Source organism: Pseudophryne corroboree, chromosome 3, assembly GCF_028390025.1.
Source record: "Pseudophryne corroboree isolate aPseCor3 chromosome 3, aPseCor3.hap2, whole genome shotgun sequence".
In the NCBI taxonomy this organism is placed as follows: Eukaryota; Metazoa; Chordata; class Amphibia; order Anura; family Myobatrachidae; genus Pseudophryne; species Pseudophryne corroboree.
In genome coordinates this window covers 547,967,221-547,988,716 of record NC_086446.1, presented here as the reverse complement: position 1 = coordinate 547,988,716, position 21,496 = coordinate 547,967,221, and the positions used below count along the sequence as shown (strand labels likewise).

The following is a 21,496-nucleotide window of genomic DNA, read 5'->3' as shown; positions in this document are numbered from 1 at the left end:
ATTTTTTCTCAGGGAAAATAATTATGGCGGCAGTAGGTTTTGAACCAATTCCTCCAAAGAATCTGGAACCTTAATCCAGCACCGTATTTTTAGCTAATGCATCTGGATCATATTGATCAGATGTTGAGGAGAAAGGACTTTATTATTATTGATTTTCTTATTAGTGGAGAAAAACACATTGCCATTACTGACTGACATTTTCATACTAAAATCATTATGGAAGCAGTTGAATTCGGACCCATGCCTCCACAGAGACTGGAACCTAAATCCAGTGCCTTAGACCGCTCGCCCTTGCAACCCCATGGATTCTTTTGACTCAAAGCTCAGAGTTCTGGATCATATAGTTAAGATTACAAGAAAAAATTGTGTAGTTATAAATCAATACTTGAAAAGAAGTGTCATGTTAAAAGTGTTTAAAATACAAAAATTTTAAAAAGGTACAAAATTAACAGACAATATTAATTAGAAAGAATTTTTTATTATTGACTTGCTGTTTAGTGGAGAAAAACACTTTGACATCAATGACAGTCGTTTTATCTTGAAAATAATTATGACAGCAGTGGAATTTGAACCCATGCCTCCAAACAGACTGTAGCCTTAATGCAGCATCTTAGACCGCTCAGCCACATTTCTACCTTGACTCCATAGCTCATAGTTTATAATTTTACATATTATTTTTACATTTTGAGAAGACTTGAAATTATGATAAACTGTTTTAAAATCTAGGGCAGATGATGAACTTTTTAACCTACCAATATTTTATTTTAGCAGCTTAGTGGCCTTAGACCGCTCGGCCATGGTACCAAATGAAAACTCTTAGCTCAAAGATCTGGGCCATATAGCTCAGATTACAGTACAAACATTTTTTTTTGTTTTAAATAAATACTTAAAAAGAAGTGTCATACCAAAAGTGTTTAAAGTTATGTACAAAATATTTTGGAAGGTTAAAAAAGTACATAAATTGACATAAAATATTAATGAGAAAGGATTTTTTTATTATTCATTTGCTGTTTAGCAAAGAAAAACACTTTGACATCAATGACTTATTTTTTCTTAGGAAAAATAATTATGGCGGCAGTAGGTTTTGATCCAAAGCATCCAAAGAAACTGGAACCTTAATCCAGCGCCTTAGACACTGCTGATTTTTAGCTCATGCATCTGGATCATATCAATCAGCTATTGAGGAGAAAAGTCTTTATTATTATTATTGTTTTTCTTATTAGTGGAGAAAAACATTTTGTCATCACTGACTGATGTTTTCATAGTAAGATCATTATAGCAGCAGTGGGATTTGAACCCACGCCTCCAGAGAAACTGGAGCCTAAATCCAGCACCTTAGACCGCTCAGCCATGCTACCACATGGACCTGTCTGACTGAAAGCTCACAGTTCTGGATCATACAGTTGAGATTACAGGAAAAAAATGTGTTGTTTTAAATCAATACTTGAAAAGAAGTGTCATGTTACAAGTATTTAAAATACAAAAAGTTAAGGAAGCATAAAAAAGGTACAAAATTAGTAGTCAATATTAATGAGTAAGGATTTTTTATTATTGATTTGCTGTTTAGTAGAGTAAAACAATTTGACATCAATGAATGTCATTTTCTCTTGAAAATAATTATGGCAGCAGTGGGATTTGAACCACGCCTCCAAAGAGACTGGAGCCTTAATCCAGCGCCTTAGACCGCTCGGCCATGCTACCACATATCTATTTTGGCTCCAAAGGTCATAGTTTATTATTTTACATATTATTTTTAAAGTTTGAGAAGACTCTTGAAATTGTGATAAACTGTTTTAAAATCTAGGACAGATGATGAACTTTTCAACCTTCCAATATTTTACTTTAGCAACTTAGTGGCCTTAGACCGCTCGGCCATGGTACCACATGGACACTCTTAGCTCACAGGTCTGGGTCATATAGCTCAGGTTACAGTAAAAACATTTTTTAAATCAATATTTAAAAAGAAGTGTAATGCAAAAAGTGTTTAAATTATGTACAAAACGTTTTGGAAGGTTAAAAAAGTACATAAATTGACATAAAATATCAATGAGAAAGGATATTTTTATTATTCATTTGCTGTTTAGTAGAGAAAAAACACTTTGACATCAATTATTTTTTTTTTCTCAGGGAAAATAATTATGGTGGCAGTAGGTTTTGAACCAATTCCTCCAAAGAATCTGGAACCTTAATCCAGCACCTTAGACACTGCTGATTTTTAGCTAATGCATCTGGATCATATTGATCAGATGTTGAGGAGAAAGGACTTTATTATTATTGTGTTTCTTATTAGTGGAGAAAACACATTGCCAACACTGACTGACATTTTCATACTAAAATCATTATGGAAGCAGTGGGATTCGGACCCATGCCTCCAGAGAGACTGGAACCTAAATCCAGTGCCTTAGACCGCTCGCCCTTGCTACCCCATGGATACTTTTGACTCAAAGCTCAGAGTTCTGGATCATATAGTTAAGATTACAAGAAAAAATTGTGTAGTTATAAATCAATACTTGAAAAGAAGTGTCATGTTAAAAGTGTTTAAAATACAAAAATTTAAAAAAGGTACAAAATTAGCAGACAATATTAATTAGAAAGGATTTTTTATTATTGACTTGCTGTTTAGTGGAGAAAAACACTTTGACATCAATGACAGTCGTTTTATCTTGAAAATAATTATGACAGCAGTGGAATTTGAACCCATGCCTCCAAACAGACGGGAGCCTTAATGCAGCATCTTAGACCGCTCAGCCACATTTCTACCTTGACTCCATAGCTCATAGTTTATCATTTTACATATTATTTTTGCATTTTGAGAAGACTCTTGAAATTATGATAAACTGTTTTAAAATCTAGAGCAGATGATGAACTTTTTAACCTACCAATATTTTATTTTAGCAGCTTAGTGGCCTTAGACCGCTCGGCCATGGTACCAAATGAACACTCTTAGCTCACAGATCAGGGCCATATAGCTCAGATTACAGTACAAACATTTTTTTTTTGTTTTAAATAAATACTTAAAAAGAAGTGTCATACCAAAAGTGTTTAAGTTATGTACAAAATGTTTTGGAAGGTTAAAAAAGTACATAAATTGACATAAAATATTAATGTGAAAGGATTTTTTATTATTCATTTGCTGTTTAGTAAAGAAAAACACTTTGACATCAATGACTTATTTTTTCTTAGGAAAAATAATTATGGTGGCAGTAGGTTTTGATCCAAAGCCTCCAAAGAAACTGGAACCTTAATCCAGCGTCTTAGACACTGCTGATTTTTAGCTCATGCATCTGGATTATATAAATCAGCTATTGAGGAGAAAAGTCTTTATTATTATTGTTTTTCTTATTAGTGGAGAAAAACATTTTGTCATCACTGACTGATGTTTTCATAGTAAAATCATTATGGTAGCAGTGGGATTTGAACCCACGCTTCCAAAGAGACTGGAGCCTAAATCCAGCACCTTAGACCGCTCAGCCATGCTACCACATGGACCTGTCTGACTGAAAGCTCACAGTTCTGGATCATACAGTTGAGATTACAGGAAAAAAATGTGTTGTTTTAAATCAATACTTGAAAAGAAGTGTCATGTTACAAGTATTTAAAATACAAAAAGTTAAGGAAGCATGAAAAAGGTACAAAATTAGTAGACAATATTAATGAGTAAGGATTTTTTATTATTGATTTGCTGTTTAGCAGAGTAAAACAGTTTGACATCAATGAATGTCATTTTCTCTTGAAAATAATTATGGCAGCAGTGGGATTTGAACCCACACCTCCAAAGAGACTGGAGCCTTAATCAAGCGCCTTAGACCGCTCTGCCATGCTACCACATATCTATTTTGACTCCAAAGGTCATAGTTTATTATTTTACATATTATTTTTAAAGTTTGAGAAGACTCTTGAAATTGTGATAAACTGTTTTAAAATCTAGGACAGATGATGAACTTTTCAACCTTCCAATATTTTACTTTAGCAACTTTGTGGCCTTAGACCGCTCGGCCATGGTACCACATGGACACTCTTAGCTCACAGATCTGGGTCATATAGCTCAGGTTACAGTAAAAACATTTTTTTAAATCAATATTTAAAAAGAAGTGTAATGCAAATAGTGTTTAAATTATGTACAAAACGTTTTGGAAGGTTAAAAAAGTACATAAATTGACATAAAATATCAATGAGAAAGGATATTTTTATTATTGATTTGCTGTTTAGTAGAGAAAAAACACTTTGACATCAATTACTTATTTTTTCTCAGGGAAAATAATTATGGCGGCAGTAGGTTTTGAACCAATTCCTCCAAAGAATCTGGAACCTTAATCCAGCACCGTATTTTTAGCTAATGCATCTGGATCATATTGATCAGATGTTGAGGAGAAAGGACTTTATTATTATTGATTTTCTTATTAGTGGAGAAAAACACATTGCCATCACTGACTGACATTTTCATAGTAAAATCATTATGGAAGCAGTGGGATTCGGACCCACGCCTCCAGAGAGACTGGAACCTAAATCAAGTGCCTTAGACCGCTCGCCCTTGCTACCCCATGGATACTTTTGACTCAAAGCTCAGAGTTCTGGATCATATAGTTAAGATTACAAGAAAAAATTGTGTAGTTATAAATCAATACTTGAAAAGAAGTGTCATGTTAAAAGTGTTTAAAATACAAAAATTTAAAAAAGGTACAAAATTAGCAGACAATATTAATTAGAAAGGATTTTTTATTATTGACTTGCTGTTTAGTGGAGAAAAACACTTTGACATCAATGACAGTCGTTTTATCTTGAAAATAATTATGACAGCAGTGGAATTTGAACCCATGCCTCCAAACAGACGGGAGCCTTAATGCAGCATCTTAGACCGCTCAGCCACATTTCTACCTTGACTCCATAGCTCATAGTTTATAATTTTACATATTATTTTTACATTTTGAGAAGACTCTTGAAATTATGATAAACTGTTTTAAAATCTAGGGCAGATGATGAACTTTTTAACCTACCAATATTTTATTTTAGCAGCTTAGTGGCCTTAGACCGCTCGGCCATGGTACCAAATGAAAACTCTTAGCTCAAAGATCTGGGCCATATAGCTCAGATTACAGTACAAACATTTTTTTTGTTTTAAATAAATACTTAAAAAGAAGTGTCATACCAAAAGTGTTTAAGTTATGTACAAAATATTTTGGAAGGTTAAAAAAGTACATAAATTGACATAAAATATTAATGAGAAAGGATTTTTTTATTATTCATTTGCTGTTTAGTAAAGAAAAACACTTTGACATCAATGACTTATTTTTTCTTAGGAAAAATAATTATGGCGGCAGTAGGTTTTGATCCAAAGCATCCAAAGAAACTGGAACCTTAATCCAGCACCTTAGACACTGCTGATTTTTAGCTCATGCATCTGGATCATATCAATCAGCTATTGACGAGAAAAGTCTTTATTATTATTATTGTTTTTCTTATTAGTGGAGAAAAACATTTTGTCATCACTGACTGATGTTTTCATAGTAAAATCATTATGGCAGCAGTGGGATTTGAACCCACGCCTCCAGAGAGACTGGAGCCTAAATCCAGCACCTTAGACCGCTCGGCCATGCTACCACATGGACTTGTCTGACTGAAAGCTCACAGTTCTGGATCATACAGTTGAGATTACAGGAAAAAAATGTGTTGTTTTAAATCAATACTTGAAAAGAAGTGTCATGTTACAAGTATTTAAAATACAAAAAGTTAAGGAAGCATGAAAAAGGTACAAAATTAGTATACAATATTAATGAGTAAGGATTTTTTATTATTGATTTGCTGTTTAGTAGAGTAAAACAGTTTGACATCAATGAATGTCATTTTCTCTTGAAAATAATTATGGCAGCAGTGGGATTTGAACCCACACCTCCAAAGAGACTGGAGCCTTAATCCAGCGCCTTAGACCGCTCGGCCATGCTACCACATATCTATTTTGCCTCCAAAGGTCATAGTTTATTATTTTACATATTATTTTTAAAGTTTGAGGAGACTCTTGAAATTGTGATAAACTGTTTTAAAATCTAGGACAGATGATGAACTTTTCAACCTTCCAATATTTTACTTTAGCAACTTTGTGGCCTTAGACCGCTCGGCCATGGTACCACATGGACACTCTTAGCTCACAGATCTGGGTCATATAGCTCAGGTTACAGTAAAAACATTTTTTTTAAATCAATATTTAAAAAGAAGTGTAATGCAAATAGTGTTTAAATTATGTACAAAACGTTTTGGAAGGTTAAAAAAGTACATAAATTGACATAAAATATCAATGAGAAAGGATATTTTTATTATTGATTTGCTGTTTAGTAGAGAAAAAACACTTTGACATCAATTACTTATTTTTTCTCAGGGAAAATAATTATGGCGGCAGTAGGTTTTGAACCAATTCCTCCAAAGAATCTGGAACCTTAATCCAGCACCGTATTTTTAGCTAATGCATCTGGATCATATTGATCAGATGTTGAGGAGAAAGGACTTTATTATTATTGATTTTCTTATTAGTGGAGAAAAACACATTGCCATCACTGACTGACATTTTCATAGTAAAATCATTATGGAAGCAGTGGGATTCGGACCCACGCCTCCAGAGAGACTGGAACCTAAATCAAGTGCCTTAGACCGCTCGCCCTTGCTACCCCATGGATACTTTTGACTCAAAGCTCAGAGTTCTGGATCATATAGTTAAGATTACAAGAAAAAATTGTGTAGTTATAAATCAATACTTGAAAAGAAGTGTCATGTTAAAAGTGTTTAAAATACAAAAATTTAAAAAAGGTACAAAATTAGCAGACAATATTAATTAGAAAGGATTTTTTATTATTGACTTGCTGTTTAGTGGAGAAAAACACTTTGACATCAATGACAGTCGTTTTATCTTGAAAATAATTATGACAGCAGTGGAATTTGAACCCATGCCTCCAAACAGACGGGAGCCTTAATGCAGCATCTTAGACCGCTCAGCCACATCTCTACCTTGACTCCATAGCTCATAGTTTATAATTTTACATATTATTTTTACATTTTGAGAAGACTCTTGAAATTATGATAAACTGTTTTAAAATCTAGGGCAGATGATGAACTTTTTAACCTACCAATATTTTATTTTAGCAGCTTAGTGGCCTTAGACCGCTCGGCCATGGTACCAAATGAAAACTCTTAGCTCAAAGATCTGGGCCATATAGCTCAGATTACAGTACAAACATTTTTTTTTGTTTTAAATAAATACTTAAAAAGAAGTGTCATACCAAAAGTGTTTAAGTTATGTACAAAATATTTTGGAAGGTTAAAAAAGTACATAAATTGACATAAAATATTAATGAGAAAGGATTTTTTTATTATTCATTTGCTGTTTAGTAAAGAAAAACACTTTGACATCAATGACTTATTTTTTCTTAGGAAAAATAATTATGGCGGCAGTAGGTTTTGATCCAAAGCATCCAAAGAAACTGGAACCTTAATCCAGCGCCTTAGACACTGCTGATTTTTAGCTCATGCATCTGGATCATATTAATCAGCTATTGACGAGAAAAGTCTTTATTATTATTATTGTTTTTCTTATTAGTGGAGAAAAACATTTTGTCATCACTGACTGATGTTTTCATAGTAAAATCATTATGGCAGCAGTGGGATTTGAACCCACGCCTCCAGAGAGACTGGAGCCTAAATCCAGCACCTTAGACCGCTCGGCCATGCTACCACATGGACTTGTCTGACTGAAAGCTCACAGTTCTGGATCATACAGTTGAGATTACAGGAAAAAAATGTGTTGTTTTAAATCAATACTTGAAAAGAAGTGTCATGTTACAAGTATTTAAAATACAAAAAGTTAAGGAAGCATGAAAAAGGTACAAAATTAGTATACAATATTAATGAGTAAGGATTTTTTATTATTGATTTGCTGTTTAGTAGAGTAAAACAGTTTGACATCAATGAATGTCATTTTCTCTTGAAAATAATTATGGCAGCAGTGGGATTTGAACCCACACCTCCAAAGAGACTGGAGCCTTAATCCAGCGCCTTAGACCGCTCGGCCATGCTACCACATATCTATTTTGACTCCAAAGGTCATAGTTTATTATTTTACATATTATTTTTAAAGTTTGAGAAGACTCTTGAAATTGTGATAAACTGTTTTAAAATCTAGGACAGATGATGAACTTTTCAACCTTCCAATATTTTACTTTAGCAACTTTGTGGCCTTAGACCGCTCGGCCATGGTACCACATGGACACTCTTAGCTCACAGATCTGGGTCATATAGCTCAGGTTACAGTAAAAACATTTTTTTTAAATCAATATTTAAAAAGAAGTGTAATGCAAATAGTGTTTAAATTATGTACAAAACGTTTTGGAAGGTTAAAAAAGTACATAAATTGACATAAAATATCAATGAGAAAGGATATTTTTATTATTGATTTGCTGTTTAGTAGAGAAAAAACACTTTGACATCAATTACTTATTTTTTCTCAGGGAAAATAATTATGGCGGCAGTAGGTTTTGAACCAATTCCTCCAAAGAATCTGGAACCTTAATCCAGCACCGTATTTTTAGCTAATGCATCTGGATCATATTGATCAGATGTTGAGGAGAAAGGACTTTATTATTATTGATTTTCTTATTAGTGGAGAAAAACACATTGCCATCACTGACTGACATTTTCATAGTAAAATCATTATGGAAGCAGTGGGATTCGGACCCACGCCTCCAGAGAGACTGGAACCTAAATCAAGTGCCTTAGACCGCTCGCCCTTGCTACCCCATGGATACTTTTGACTCAAAGCTCAGAGTTCTGGATCATATAGTTAAGATTACAAGAAAAAATTGTGTAGTTATAAATCAATACTTGAAAAGAAGTGTCATGTTAAAAGTGTTTAAAATACAAAAATTTAAAAAAGGTACAAAATTAGCAGACAATATTAATTAGAAAGGATTTTTTATTATTGACTTGCTGTTTAGTGGAGAAAAACACTTTGACATCAATGACAGTCGTTTTATCTTGAAAATAATTATGACAGCAGTGGAATTTGAACCCATGCCTCCAAACAGACGGGAGCCTTAATGCAGCATCTTAGACCGCTCAGCCACATTTCTACCTTGACTCCATAGCTCATAGTTTATAATTTTACATATTATTTTTACATTTTGAGAAGACTCTTGAAATTATGATAAACTGTTTTAAAATCTAGGGCAGATGATGAACTTTTTAACCTACCAATATTTTATTTTAGCAGCTTAGTGGCCTTAGACCGCTCGGCCATGGTACCAAATGAAAACTCTTAGCTCAAAGATCTGGGCCATATAGCTCAGATTACAGTACAAACATTTTTTTTTTGTTTTAAATAAATACTTAAAAAGAAGTGTCATACCAAAAGTGTTTAAGTTATGTACAAAATATTTTGGAAGGTTAAAAAAGTACATAAATTGACATAAAATATTAATGAGAAAGGATTTTTTTATTATTCATTTGCTGTTTAGCAAAGAAAAACACTTTGACATCAATGACTTATTTTTTCTTAGGAAAAATAATTATGGCGGCAGTAGGTTTTGATCCAAAGCATCTGGAACCTTAATCCAGCGCCTTAGACACTGCTGATTTTTAGCTCATGCATCTGGATCATATCAATCAGCTATTGAGGAGAAAAGTCTTTATTATTATTATTGTTTTTCTTATTAGTGGACAAAAACATTTTGTCATCACTGACTGATGTTTTCATAGTAAGATCATTATAGCAGCAGTGGGATTTGAACCCACGCCTCCAGAGAGACTGGAGCCTAAATCCAGCACCTTAGACCGCTCAGCCATGCTACCACATGGACCTGTCGGACTGAAAGCTCACAGTTCTGGATCATACAGTTGAGATTACAGGAAAAAAAATGTGTTGTTTTAAATCAATACTTGAAAAGAAGTGTCATGTTACAAGTATTTAAAATACAAAAAGTTAAGGAAGCATAAAAAAGGTACAAAATTAGTAGTCAATATTAATGAGTAAGGATTTTTTATTATTGATTTGCTGTTTAGTAGAGTAAAACAATTTGACATCAATGAATGTCATTTTCTCTTGAAAATAATTATGGCAGCAGTGGGATTTGAACCACGCCTCCAAAGAGACTGGAGCCTTAATCCAGCGCCTTAGACCGCTCGGCCATGCTACCACATATCTATTTTGGCTCCAAAGGTCATAGTTTATTATTTTACATATTATTTTTAAAGTTTGAGAAGACTCTTGAAATTGTGTTTTAAAATCTAGGACAGATGATGAACTTTTCAACCTTCCAATATTTTACTTTAGCAACTTAGTGGCCTTAGACCGCTCGGCCATGGTACCACATGGACACTCTTAGCTCACAGGTCTGGGTCATATAGCTCAGGTTACAGTAAAAACATTTTTTAAATCAATATTTAAAAAGAAGTGTAATGCAAAAAGTGTTTAAATTATGTACAAAACGTTTTGGAAGGTTAAAAAAGTACATAAATTGACATAAAATATCAATGAGAAAGGATATTTTTATTATTCATTTGCTGTTTAGTAGAGAAAAAACACTTTGACATCAATTACTTATTTTTTCTCAGGGAAAATAATTATGGTGGCAGTAGGTTTTGAACCAATTCCTCCAAAGAATCTGGAACCTTAATCCAGCACCTTAGACACTGCTGATTTTTAGCTAATGCATCTGGATCATATTGATCAGATGTTGAGGAGAAAGGACTTTATTATTATTGTGTTTCTTATTAGTGGAGAAAACACATTGCCAACACTGACTGACATTTTCATACTAAAATCATTATGGAAGCAGTGGGATTCGGACCCATGCCTCCAGAGAGACTGGAACCTAAATCCAGTGCCTTAGACCGCTCGCCCTTGCTACCCCATGGATACTTTTGACTCAAAGCTCAGAGTTCTGGATCATATAGTTAAGATTACAAGAAAAAATTGTGTAGTTATAAATCAATACTTGAAAAGAAGTGTCATGTTAAAAGTGTTTAAAATACAAAAATTTAAAAAAGGTACAAAATTAGCAGACAATATTAATTAGAAAGGATTTTTTATTATTGACTTGCTGTTTAGTGGAGAAAAACACTTTGACATCAATGACAGTCGTTTTATCTTGAAAATAATTATGACAGCAGTGGAATTTGAACCCATGCCTCCAAACAGACGGGAGCCTTAATGCAGCATCTTAGACCGCTCAGCCACATTTCTACCTTGACTCCATAGCTCATAGTTTATCATTTTACATATTATTTTTGCATTTTGAGAAGACTCTTGAAATTATGATAAACTGTTTTAAAATCTAGGGCAGATGATGAACTTTTTAACCTACCAATATTTTATTTTAGCAGCTTAGTGGCCTTAGACCGCTCGGCCATGGTACCAAATGAACACTCTTAGCTCACAGATCAGGGCCATATAGCTCAGATTACAGTACAAACATTTTTTTTTTGTTTTAAATAAATACTTAAAAAGAAGTGTCATACCAAAAGTGTTTAAGTTATGTACAAAATGTTTTGGAAGGTTAAAAAAGTACATAAATTGACATAAAATATTAATGTGAAAGGATTTTTTATTATTCATTTGCTGTTTAGTAAAGAAAAACACTTTGACATCAATGACTTATTTTTTCTTAGGAAAAATAATTATGGTGGCAGTAGGTTTTGATCCAAAGCCTCCAAAGAAACTGGAACCTTAATCCAGCGTCTTAGACACTGCTGATTTTTAGCTCATGCATCTGGATTATATAAATCAGCTATTGAGGAGAAAAGTCTTTATTATTATTGTTTTTCTTATTAGTGGAGAAAAACATTTTGTCATCACTGACTGATGTTTTCATAGTAAAATCATTATGGTAGCAGTGGGATTTGAACCCACGCTTCCAAAGAGACTGGAGCCTAAATCCAGCACCTTAGACCGCTCAGCCATGCTACCACATGGACCTGTCTGACTGAAAGCTCACAGTTCTGGATCATACAGTTGAGATTACAGGAAAAAAATGTGTTGTTTTAAATCAATACTTGAAAAGAAGTGTCATGTTACAAGTATTTAAAATACAAAAAGTTAAGGAAGCATGAAAAAGGTACAAAATTAGTAGACAATATTAATGAGTAAGGATTTTTTATTATTGATTTGCTGTTTAGCAGAGTAAAACAGTTTGACATCAATGAATGTCATTTTCTCTTGAAAATAATTATGGCAGCAGTGGGATTTGAACCCACACCTCCAAAGAGACTGGAGCCTTAATCAAGCGCCTTAGACCGCTCGGCCATGCTACCACATATCTATTTTGACTCCAAAGGTCATAGTTTATTATTTTACATATTATTTGTAAAGTTTGAGAAGACTCTTGAAATTGTGATAAACTGTTTTAAAATCTAGGACAGATGATGAACTTTTCAACCTTCCAATATTTTACTTTAGCAACTTTGTGGCCTTAGACCGCTCGGCCATGGTACCACATGGACACTCTTAGCTCACAGATCTGGGTCATATAGCTCAGGTTACAGTAAAAATATTTTTTTAAATCAATATTTAAAAAGAAGTGTAATGCAAATAGTGTTTAAATTATGTACAAAACGTTTTGGAAGGTTAAAAAAGTACATAAATTGACATAAAATATCAATGAGAAAGGATATTTTTATTATTGATTTGCTGTTTAGTAGAGAAAAAACACTTTGACATCAATTACTTATTTTTTCTCAGGGAAAATAATTATGGCGGCAGTAGGTTTTGAACCAATTCCTCCAAAGAATCTGGAACCTTAATCCAGCACCGTATTTTTAGCTAATGCATCTGGATCATATTGATCAGATGTTGAGGAGAAAGGACTTTATTATTATTGATTTTCTTATTAGTGGAGAAAAACACATTGCCATCACTGACTGACATTTTCATAGTAAAATCATTATGGAAGCAGTGGGATTCGGACCCACGCCTCCAGAGAGACTGGAACCTAAATCAAGTGCCTTAGACCGCTCGCCCTTGCTACCCCATGGATACTTTTGACTCAAAGCTCAGAGTTCTGGATCATATAGTTAAGATTACAAGAAAAAATTGTGTAGTTATAAATCAATACTTGAAAAGAAGTGTCATGTTAAAAGTGTTTAAAATACAAAAATTTAAAAAAAGGTACAAAATTAGCAGACAATATTAATTAGAAAGGATTTTTTATTATTGACTTGCTGTTTAGTGGAGAAAAACACTTTGACATCAATGACAGTCGTTTTATCTTGAAAATAATTATGACAGCAGTGGAATTTGAACCCATGCCTCCAAACAGACGGGAGCCTTAATGCAGCATCTTAGACCGCTCAGCCACATTTCTACCTTGACTCCATAGCTCATAGTTTATAATTTTACATATTATTTTTACATTTTGAGAAGACTCTTGAAATTATGATAAACTGTTTTAAAATCTAGGGCAGATGATGAACTTTTTAACCTACCAATATTTTATTTTAGCAGCTTAGTGGCCTTAGACCGCTCGGCCATGGTACCAAATGAAAACTCTTAGCTCAAAGATCTGGGCCATATAGCTCAGATTACAGTACAAACATTTTTTTTGTTTTAAATAAATACTTAAAAAGAAGTGTCATACCAAAAGTGTTTAAGTTATGTACAAAATATTTTGGAAGGTTAAAAAAGTACATAAATTGACATAAAATATTAATGAGAAAGGATTTTTTTATTATTCATTTGCTGTTTAGTAAAGAAAAACACTTTGACATCAATGACTTATTTTTTCTTAGGAAAAATAATTATGGCGGCAGTAGGTTTTGATCCAAAGCATCCAAAGAAACTGGAACCTTAATCCAGCACCTTAGACACTGCTGATTTTTAGCTCATGCATCTGGATCATATCAATCAGCTATTGACGAGAAAAGTCTTTATTATTATTATTGTTTTTCTTATTAGTGGAGAAAAACATTTTGTCATCACTGACTGATGTTTTCATAGTAAAATCATTATGGCAGCAGTGGGATTTGAACCCACGCCTCCAGAGAGACTGGAGCCTAAATCCAGCACCTTAGACCGCTCGGCCATGCTACCACATGGACTTGTCTGACTGAAAGCTCACAGTTCTGGATCATACAGTTGAGATTACAGGAAAAAAATGTGTTGTTTTAAATCAATACTTGAAAAGAAGTGTCATGTTACAAGTATTTAAAATACAAAAAGTTAAGGAAGCATGAAAAAGGTACAAAATTAGTATACAATATTAATGAGTAAGGATTTTTTATTATTGATTTGCTGTTTAGTAGAGTAAAACAGTTTGACATCAATGAATGTCATTTTCTCTTGAAAATAATTATGGCAGCAGTGGGATTTGAACCCACACCTCCAAAGAGACTGGAGCCTTAATCCAGCGCCTTAGACCGCTCGGCCATGCTACCACATATCTATTTTGACTCCAAAGGTCATAGTTTATTATTTTACATATTATTTTTAAAGTTTGAGAAGACTCTTCAAATTGTGATAAACTATTTTAAAATCTAGGACAGATGATGAACTTTTCAACCTTCCAATATTTTACTTTAGCAACTTTGTGGCCTTAGACCGCTCGGCCATGGTACCACATGGACACTCTTAGCTCACAGATCTGGGTCATATAGCTCAGGTTACAGTAAAAACATTTTTTTTAAATCAATATTTAAAAAGAAGTGTAATGCAAATAGTGTTTAAATTATGTACAAAACGTTTTGGAAGGTTAAAAAAGTACATAAATTGACATAAAATATCAATGAGAAAGGATATTTTTATTATTGATTTGCTGTTTAGTAGAGAAAAAACACTTTGACATCAATTACTTATTTTTTCTCAGGGAAAATAATTATGGCGGCAGTAGGTTTTGAACCAATTCCTCCAAAGAATCTGGAACCTTAATCCAGCACCGTATTTTTAGCTAATGCATCTGGATCATATTGATCAGATGTTGAGGAGAAAGGACTTTATTATTATTGATTTTCTTATTAGTGGAGAAAAACACATTGCCATCACTGACTGACATTTTCATAGTAAAATCATTATGGAAGCAGTGGGATTCGGACCCACGCCTCCAGAGAGACTGGAACCTAAATCAAGTGCCTTAGACCGCTCGCCCTTGCTACCCCATGGATACTTTTGACTCAAAGCTCAGAGTTCTGGATCATATAGTTAAGATTACAAGAAAAAATTGTGTAGTTATAAATCAATACTTGAAAAGAAGTGTCATGTTAAAAGTGTTTAAAATACAAAAATTTAAAAAAGGTACAAAATTAGCAGACAATATTAATTAGAAAGGATTTTTTATTATTGACTTGCTGTTTAGTGGAGAAAAACACTTTGACATCAATGACAGTCGTTTTATCTTGAAAATAATTATGACAGCAGTGGAATTTGAACCCATGCCTCCAAACAGACGGGAGCCTTAATGCAGCATCTTAGACCGCTCAGCCACATTTCTACCTTGACTCCATAGCTCATAGTTTATAATTTTACATATTATTTTTACATTTTGAGAAGACTCTTGAAATTATGATAAACTGTTTTAAAATCTAGGGCAGATGATGAACTTTTTAACCTACCAATATTTTATTTTAGCAGCTTAGTGGCCTTAGACCGCTCGGCCATGGTACCAAATGAAAACTCTTAGCTCAAAGATCTGGGCCATATAGCTCAGATTACAGTACAAACATTTTTTTTTGTTTTAAATAAATACTTAAAAAGAAGTGTCATACCAAAAGTGTTTAAGTTATGTACAAAATATTTTGGAAGGTTAAAAAAGTACATAAATTGACATAAAATATTAATGTGAAAGGATTTTTTTATTATTCATTTGCTGTTTAGTAAAGAAAAACACTTTGACATCAATGACTTATTTTTTCTTAGGAAAAATAATTATGGCGGCAGTAGGTTTTGATCCAAAGCATCCAAAGAAACTGGAACCTTAATCCAGCGCCTTAGACACTGCTGATTTTTAGCTCATGCATCTGGATCATATCAATCAGCTATTGACGAGAAAAGTCTTTATTATTATTATTGTTTTTCTTATTAGTGGAGAAAAACATTTTGTCATCACTGACTGATGTTTTCATAGTAAAATCATTATGGTAGCAGTGGGATTTGAACCCACGCTTCCAAAGAGACTGGAGCCTAAATCCAGCACCTTAGACCGCTCAGCCATGCTACCACATGGACCTGTCTGACTGAAAGCTCACAGTTCTGGATCATACAGTTGAGATTACAGGAAAAAAATGTGTTGTTTTAAATCAATACTTGAAAAGAAGTGTCATGTTACAAGTATTTAAAATACAAAAAGTTAAGGAAGCATGAAAAAGGTACAAAATTAGTAGACAATATTAATGAGTAAGGATTTTTTATTATTGATTTGCTGTTTAGCAGAGTAAAACAGTTTGACATCAATGAATGTCATTTTCTCTTGAAAATAATTATGGCAGCAGTGGGATTTGAACCCACACCTCCAAAGAGACTGGAGCCTTAATCAAGCGCCTTAGACCGCTCGGCCATGCTACCACATATCTATTTTGACTCCAAAGGTCATAGTTTATTATTTTACATATTATTTTTAAAGTTTGAGAAGACTCTTGAAATTGTGATAAACTGTTTTAAAATCTAGGACAGATGATGAACTTTTCAACCTTCCAATATTTTACTTTAGCAACTTTGTGGCCTTAGACCGCTCGGCCATGGTACCACATGGACACTCTTAGCTCACAGATCTGGGTCATATAGCTCAGGTTACAGTAAAAACATTTTTTTAAATCAATATTTAAAAAGAAGTGTAATGCAAATAGTGTTTAAATTATGTACAAAACGTTTTGGAAGGTTAAAAAAGTACATAAATTGACATAAAATATCAATGAGAAAGGATATTTTTATTATTGATTTGCTGTTTAGTAGAGAAAAAACACTTTGACATCAATTACTTATTTTTTCTCAGGGAAAATAATTATGGCGGCAGTAGGTTTTGAACCAATTCCTCCAAAGAATCTGGAACCTTAATCCAGCACCGTATTTTTAGCTAATGCATCTGGATCATATTGATCAGATGTTGAGGAGAAAGGACTTTATTATTATTGATTTTCTTATTAGTGGAGAAAAACACATTGCCATCACTGACTGACATTTTCATAGTAAAATCATTATGGAAGCAGTGGGATTCGGACCCACGCCTCCAGAGAGACTGGAACCTAAATCAAGTGCCTTAGACCGCTCGCCCTTGCTACCCCATGGATACTTTTGACTCAAAGCTCAGAGTTCTGGATCATATAGTTAAGATTACAAGAAAAAATTGTGTAGTTATAAATCAATACTTGAAAAGAAGTGTCATGTTAAAAGTGTTTAAAATACAAAAATTTAAAAAAGGTACAAAATTAGCAGACAATATTAATTAGAAAGGATTTTTTATTATTGACTTGCTGTTTAGTGGAGAAAAACACTTTGACATCAATGACAGTCGTTTTATCTTGAAAATAATTATGACAGCAGTGGAATTTGAACCCATGCCTCCAAACAGACGGGAGCCTTAATGCAGCATCTTAGACCGCTCAGCCACATTTCTACCTTGACTCCATAGCTCATAGTTTATAATTTTACATATTATTTTTACATTTTGAGAAGACTCTTGAAATTATGATAAACTGTTTTAAAATCTAGGGCAGATGATGAACTTTTTAACCTACCAATATTTTATTTTAGCAGCTTAGTGGCCTTAGACCGCTCGGCCATGGTACCAAATGAAAACTCTTAGCTCAAAGATCTGGGCCATATAGCTCAGATTACAGTACAAACATTTTTTTTGTTTTAAATAAATACTTAAAAAGAAGTGTCATACCAAAAGTGTTTAAGTTATGTACAAAATATTTTGGAAGGTTAAAAAAGTACATAAATTGACATAAAATATTAATGAGAAAGGATTTTTTTATTATTCATTTGCTGTTTAGTAAAGAAAAACACTTTGACATCAATGACTTATTTTTTCTTAGGAAAAATAATTATGGCGGCAGTAGGTTTTGATCCAAAGCATCCAAAGAAACTGGAACCTTAATCCAGCACCTTAGACACTGCTGATTTTTAGCTCATGCATCTGGATCATATCAATCAGCTATTGACGAGAAAAGTCTTTATTATTATTATTGTTTTTCTTATTAGTGGAGAAAAACAGTTTGTCATCACTGACTGATGTTTTCATAGTAAAATCATTATGGCAGCAGTGGGATTTGAACCCACGCCTCCAGAGAGACTGGAGCCTAAATCCAGCACCTTAGACCGCTCGGCCATGCTACCACATGGACTTGTCTGACTGAAAGCTCACAGTTCTGGATCATACAGTTGAGATTACAGGAAAAAAATGTGTTGTTTTAAATCAATACTTGAAAAGAAGTGTCATGTTACAAGTATTTAAAATACAAAAAGTTAAGGAAGCATGAAAAAGGTACAAAATTAGTATACAATATTAATGAGTAAGGATTTTTTATTATTGATTTGCTGTTTAGTAGAGTAAAACAGTTTGACATCAATGAATGTCATTTTCTCTTGAAAATAATTATGGCAGCAGTGGGATTGGAACCCACACCTCCAAAGAGACTGGAGCCTTAATCCAGCGCCTTAGACCGCTCGGCCATGCTACCACATATCTATTTTGCCTCCAAAGGTCATAGTTTATTATTTTACATATTATTTTTAAAGTTTGAGAAGACTCTTGAAATTGTGATAAACTGTTTTAAAATCTAGGACAGATGATGAACTTTTCAACCTTCCAATATTTTACTTTAGCAACTTTGTGGCCTTAGACCGCTCGGCCATGGTACCACATGGACACTCTTAGCTCACAGATCTGGGTCATATAGCTCAGGTTACAGTAAAAACATTTTTTTTAAATCAATATTTAAAAAGAAGTGTAATGCAAATAGTGTTTAAATTATGTACAAAACGTTTTGGAAGGTTAAAAAAGTACATAAATTGACATAAAATATCAATGAGAAAGGATATTTTTATTATTGATTTGCTGTTTAGTAGAGAAAAAACACTTTGACATCAATTACTTATTTTTTCTCAGGGAAAATAATTATGGCGGCAGTAGGTTTTGAACCAATTCCTCCAAAGAATCTGGAACCTTAATCCAGCACCGTATTTTTAGCTAATGCATCTGGATCATATTGATCAGATGTTGAGGAGAAAGGACTTTATTATTATTGATTTTCTTATTAGTGGAGAAAAACACATTGCCATCACTGACTGACATTTTCATAGTAAAATCATTATGGAAGCAGTGGGATTCGGACCCACGCCTCCAGAGAGACTGGAACCTAAATCAAGTGCCTTAGACCGCTCGCCCTTGCTACCCCATGGATACTTTTGACTCAAAGCTCAGAGTTCTGGATCATATAGTTAAGATTACAAGAAAAAATTGTGTAGTTATAAATCAATACTTGAAAAGAAGTGTCATGTTAAAAGTATTTAAAATACAAAAATTTAAAAAAGGTACAAAATTAGCAGACAACATTAATTAGAAAGGATTTTTTATTATTGACTTGCTGTTTAGTGGAGAAAAACACTTTGACATCAATGACAGTCGTTTTATCTTGAAAATAATTATGACAGCAGTGGAATTTGAACCCATGCCTCCAAACAGACGGGAGCCTTAATGCAGCATCTTAGACCGCTCAGCCACATTTCTACCTTGACTCCATAGCTCATAGTTTATAATTTTACATATTATTTTTACATTTTGAGAAGACTCTTGAAATTATGATAAACTGTTTTAAAATCTAGGGCAGATGATGAACTTTTTAACCTACCAATATTTTATTTTAGCAGCTTAGTGGCCTTAGACCGCTCGGCCATGGTACCAAATGAAAACTCTTAGCTCAAAGATCTGGGCCATATAGCTCAGATTACAGTACAAACATTTTTTTTTGTTTTAAATAAATACTTAAAAAGAAGTGTCATACCAAAAGTGTTTAAGTTATGTACAAAATATTTTGGAAGGTTAAAAAAGTACATAAATTGACATAAAATATTAATGAGAAAGGATTTTTTTATTATTCATTTGCTGTTTAGTAAAGAAAAACACTTTGACATCAATGACTTATTTTTTCTTAGGAAAAATAATTATGGCGGCAGTAGGTTTTGATCCAAAGCATCCAAAGAAACTGGAACCTTAATCCAGCGCCTTAGACACTGCTGATTTTTAGCTCATGCATCTGGATCATATCAATCAGCTATTGACGAGAAAAGTCTTTATTATTATTATTGTTTTTCTTATTAGTGGAGAAAAACATTTTGTCATCACTGACTGATGTTTTCATAGTAAAATCATTATGGCAGCAGTGGGATTTGAACCCACGCCTCCAGAGAGACTGGAGCCTAAATCCAGCACCTTAGACCGCTCGGCCATGCTACCACATGGAGTTGTCTGACTGAAAGCTCACAGTTCTGGATCATACAGTTGAGATTACAGGAAAAAAATGTGTTGTTTTAAATCAATACTTGAAAAGAAGTGTCATGTTACAAGTATTTAAAATACAAAAAGTTAAGGAAGCATGAAAAAGGTACAAAATTAGTATACAATATTAATGAGTAAGGATTTTTTATTATTGATTTGCTGTTTAGTAGAGTAAAACAGTTTGACATCAATGAATGTCATTTTCTCTTGAAAATGATTATGGCAGCAGTGGGATTTGAACCCACACCTCCAAAGAGACTGGAGCCTTAATCCAGCGCCTTAGACCGCTCGGCCATGCTACCACATATATATTTTGACTCCAAAGGTCATAGTTTATTATTTTACATATTATTTTTAAAGTTTGAGAAGACTCTTGAAATTGTGATAAACTGTTTTAAAATCTAGGACAGATGATGAACTTTTCAACCTTCCAATATTTTACTTTAGCAACTTTGTGGCCTTAGACCGCTCGGCCATGGTACCACATGGACACTCTTAGCTCACAGATCTGGGTCATATAGCTCAGGTTACAGTAAAAACATTTTTTTTAAATCAATATTTAAAAAGAAGTGTAATGCAAATAGTGTTTAAATTATGTACAAAACGTTTTGGAAGGTTAAAAAAGTACATAAATTGACATAAAATATCAATGAGAAAGGATATTTTTATTATTGATTTGCTGTTTAGTAGAGAAAAAACACTTTGACATCAATTACTTATTTTTTCTCAGGGAAAATAATTATGGCGGCAGTAGGTTTTGAACCAATTCCTCCAAAGAATCTGGAACCTTAATCCAGCACCGTATTTTTAGCTAATGCATCTGGATCATATTGATCAGATGTTGAGGAGAAAGGACTTTATTATTATTGATTTTCTTATTAGTGGAGAAAAACACATTGCTATCACTGACTGACATTTTCATAGTAAAATCATTATGGAAGCAGTGGGATTCGGACCCACGCCTCCAGAGAGACTGGAACCTAAATCAAGTGCCTTAGACCGCTCGCCCTTGCTACCCCATGGATACTTTTGACTCA

At 33.4% G+C, this 21,496-nt stretch overlaps 20 non-coding genes across 20 annotated transcripts; all 20 read right to left on the bottom strand.

Moving 5' to 3' along the window:
- Positions 1–1,276: 1,276 nt before the first annotated feature.
- Positions 1,277–1,358, bottom strand: TRNAL-UAG (transfer RNA leucine (anticodon UAG)). The gene has a single exon. It is a non-coding gene; the product is annotated as a tRNA-Leu (tRNA).
- A 262-nt stretch (positions 1,359–1,620) lies between these two features.
- TRNAL-AAG (transfer RNA leucine (anticodon AAG)) lies at positions 1,621–1,701 on the bottom strand. Its single transcript has one exon. It is a non-coding gene; the product is annotated as a tRNA-Leu (tRNA).
- Positions 1,702–3,399: 1,698 nt separating this feature from the next.
- TRNAL-UAG (transfer RNA leucine (anticodon UAG)) lies at positions 3,400–3,481 on the bottom strand. The gene has a single exon. It is a non-coding gene; the product is annotated as a tRNA-Leu (tRNA).
- Positions 3,482–3,743: 262 nt separating this feature from the next.
- Positions 3,744–3,825, bottom strand: TRNAL-AAG (transfer RNA leucine (anticodon AAG)). Its single transcript has one exon. It is a non-coding gene; the product is annotated as a tRNA-Leu (tRNA).
- Positions 3,826–5,516: 1,691 nt separating this feature from the next.
- TRNAL-UAG (transfer RNA leucine (anticodon UAG)) lies at positions 5,517–5,598 on the bottom strand. The gene has a single exon. It is a non-coding gene; the product is annotated as a tRNA-Leu (tRNA).
- A 262-nt stretch (positions 5,599–5,860) lies between these two features.
- Positions 5,861–5,942, bottom strand: TRNAL-AAG (transfer RNA leucine (anticodon AAG)). Its single transcript has one exon. It is a non-coding gene; the product is annotated as a tRNA-Leu (tRNA).
- Positions 5,943–7,635: 1,693 nt separating this feature from the next.
- Positions 7,636–7,717, bottom strand: TRNAL-UAG (transfer RNA leucine (anticodon UAG)). The gene has a single exon. It is a non-coding gene; the product is annotated as a tRNA-Leu (tRNA).
- A 262-nt stretch (positions 7,718–7,979) lies between these two features.
- TRNAL-AAG (transfer RNA leucine (anticodon AAG)) lies at positions 7,980–8,061 on the bottom strand. The gene has a single exon. It is a non-coding gene; the product is annotated as a tRNA-Leu (tRNA).
- A 1,685-nt stretch (positions 8,062–9,746) lies between these two features.
- TRNAL-UAG (transfer RNA leucine (anticodon UAG)) lies at positions 9,747–9,828 on the bottom strand. The gene has a single exon. It is a non-coding gene; the product is annotated as a tRNA-Leu (tRNA).
- A 263-nt stretch (positions 9,829–10,091) lies between these two features.
- Positions 10,092–10,172, bottom strand: TRNAL-AAG (transfer RNA leucine (anticodon AAG)). Its single transcript has one exon. It is a non-coding gene; the product is annotated as a tRNA-Leu (tRNA).
- Positions 10,173–11,862: 1,690 nt separating this feature from the next.
- On the bottom strand, positions 11,863–11,944 carry TRNAL-UAG (transfer RNA leucine (anticodon UAG)). The gene has a single exon. It is a non-coding gene; the product is annotated as a tRNA-Leu (tRNA).
- Positions 11,945–12,206: 262 nt separating this feature from the next.
- Positions 12,207–12,288, bottom strand: TRNAL-AAG (transfer RNA leucine (anticodon AAG)). Its single transcript has one exon. It is a non-coding gene; the product is annotated as a tRNA-Leu (tRNA).
- A 1,692-nt stretch (positions 12,289–13,980) lies between these two features.
- On the bottom strand, positions 13,981–14,062 carry TRNAL-UAG (transfer RNA leucine (anticodon UAG)). The gene has a single exon. It is a non-coding gene; the product is annotated as a tRNA-Leu (tRNA).
- Positions 14,063–14,324: 262 nt separating this feature from the next.
- TRNAL-AAG (transfer RNA leucine (anticodon AAG)) lies at positions 14,325–14,406 on the bottom strand. The gene has a single exon. It is a non-coding gene; the product is annotated as a tRNA-Leu (tRNA).
- Positions 14,407–16,099: 1,693 nt separating this feature from the next.
- TRNAL-UAG (transfer RNA leucine (anticodon UAG)) lies at positions 16,100–16,181 on the bottom strand. The gene has a single exon. It is a non-coding gene; the product is annotated as a tRNA-Leu (tRNA).
- A 262-nt stretch (positions 16,182–16,443) lies between these two features.
- TRNAL-AAG (transfer RNA leucine (anticodon AAG)) lies at positions 16,444–16,525 on the bottom strand. The gene has a single exon. It is a non-coding gene; the product is annotated as a tRNA-Leu (tRNA).
- A 1,691-nt stretch (positions 16,526–18,216) lies between these two features.
- TRNAL-UAG (transfer RNA leucine (anticodon UAG)) lies at positions 18,217–18,298 on the bottom strand. The gene has a single exon. It is a non-coding gene; the product is annotated as a tRNA-Leu (tRNA).
- A 262-nt stretch (positions 18,299–18,560) lies between these two features.
- On the bottom strand, positions 18,561–18,642 carry TRNAL-AAG (transfer RNA leucine (anticodon AAG)). Its single transcript has one exon. It is a non-coding gene; the product is annotated as a tRNA-Leu (tRNA).
- A 1,693-nt stretch (positions 18,643–20,335) lies between these two features.
- TRNAL-UAG (transfer RNA leucine (anticodon UAG)) lies at positions 20,336–20,417 on the bottom strand. The gene has a single exon. It is a non-coding gene; the product is annotated as a tRNA-Leu (tRNA).
- A 262-nt stretch (positions 20,418–20,679) lies between these two features.
- TRNAL-AAG (transfer RNA leucine (anticodon AAG)) lies at positions 20,680–20,761 on the bottom strand. The gene has a single exon. It is a non-coding gene; the product is annotated as a tRNA-Leu (tRNA).
- Positions 20,762–21,496: the final 735 nt, after the last annotated feature.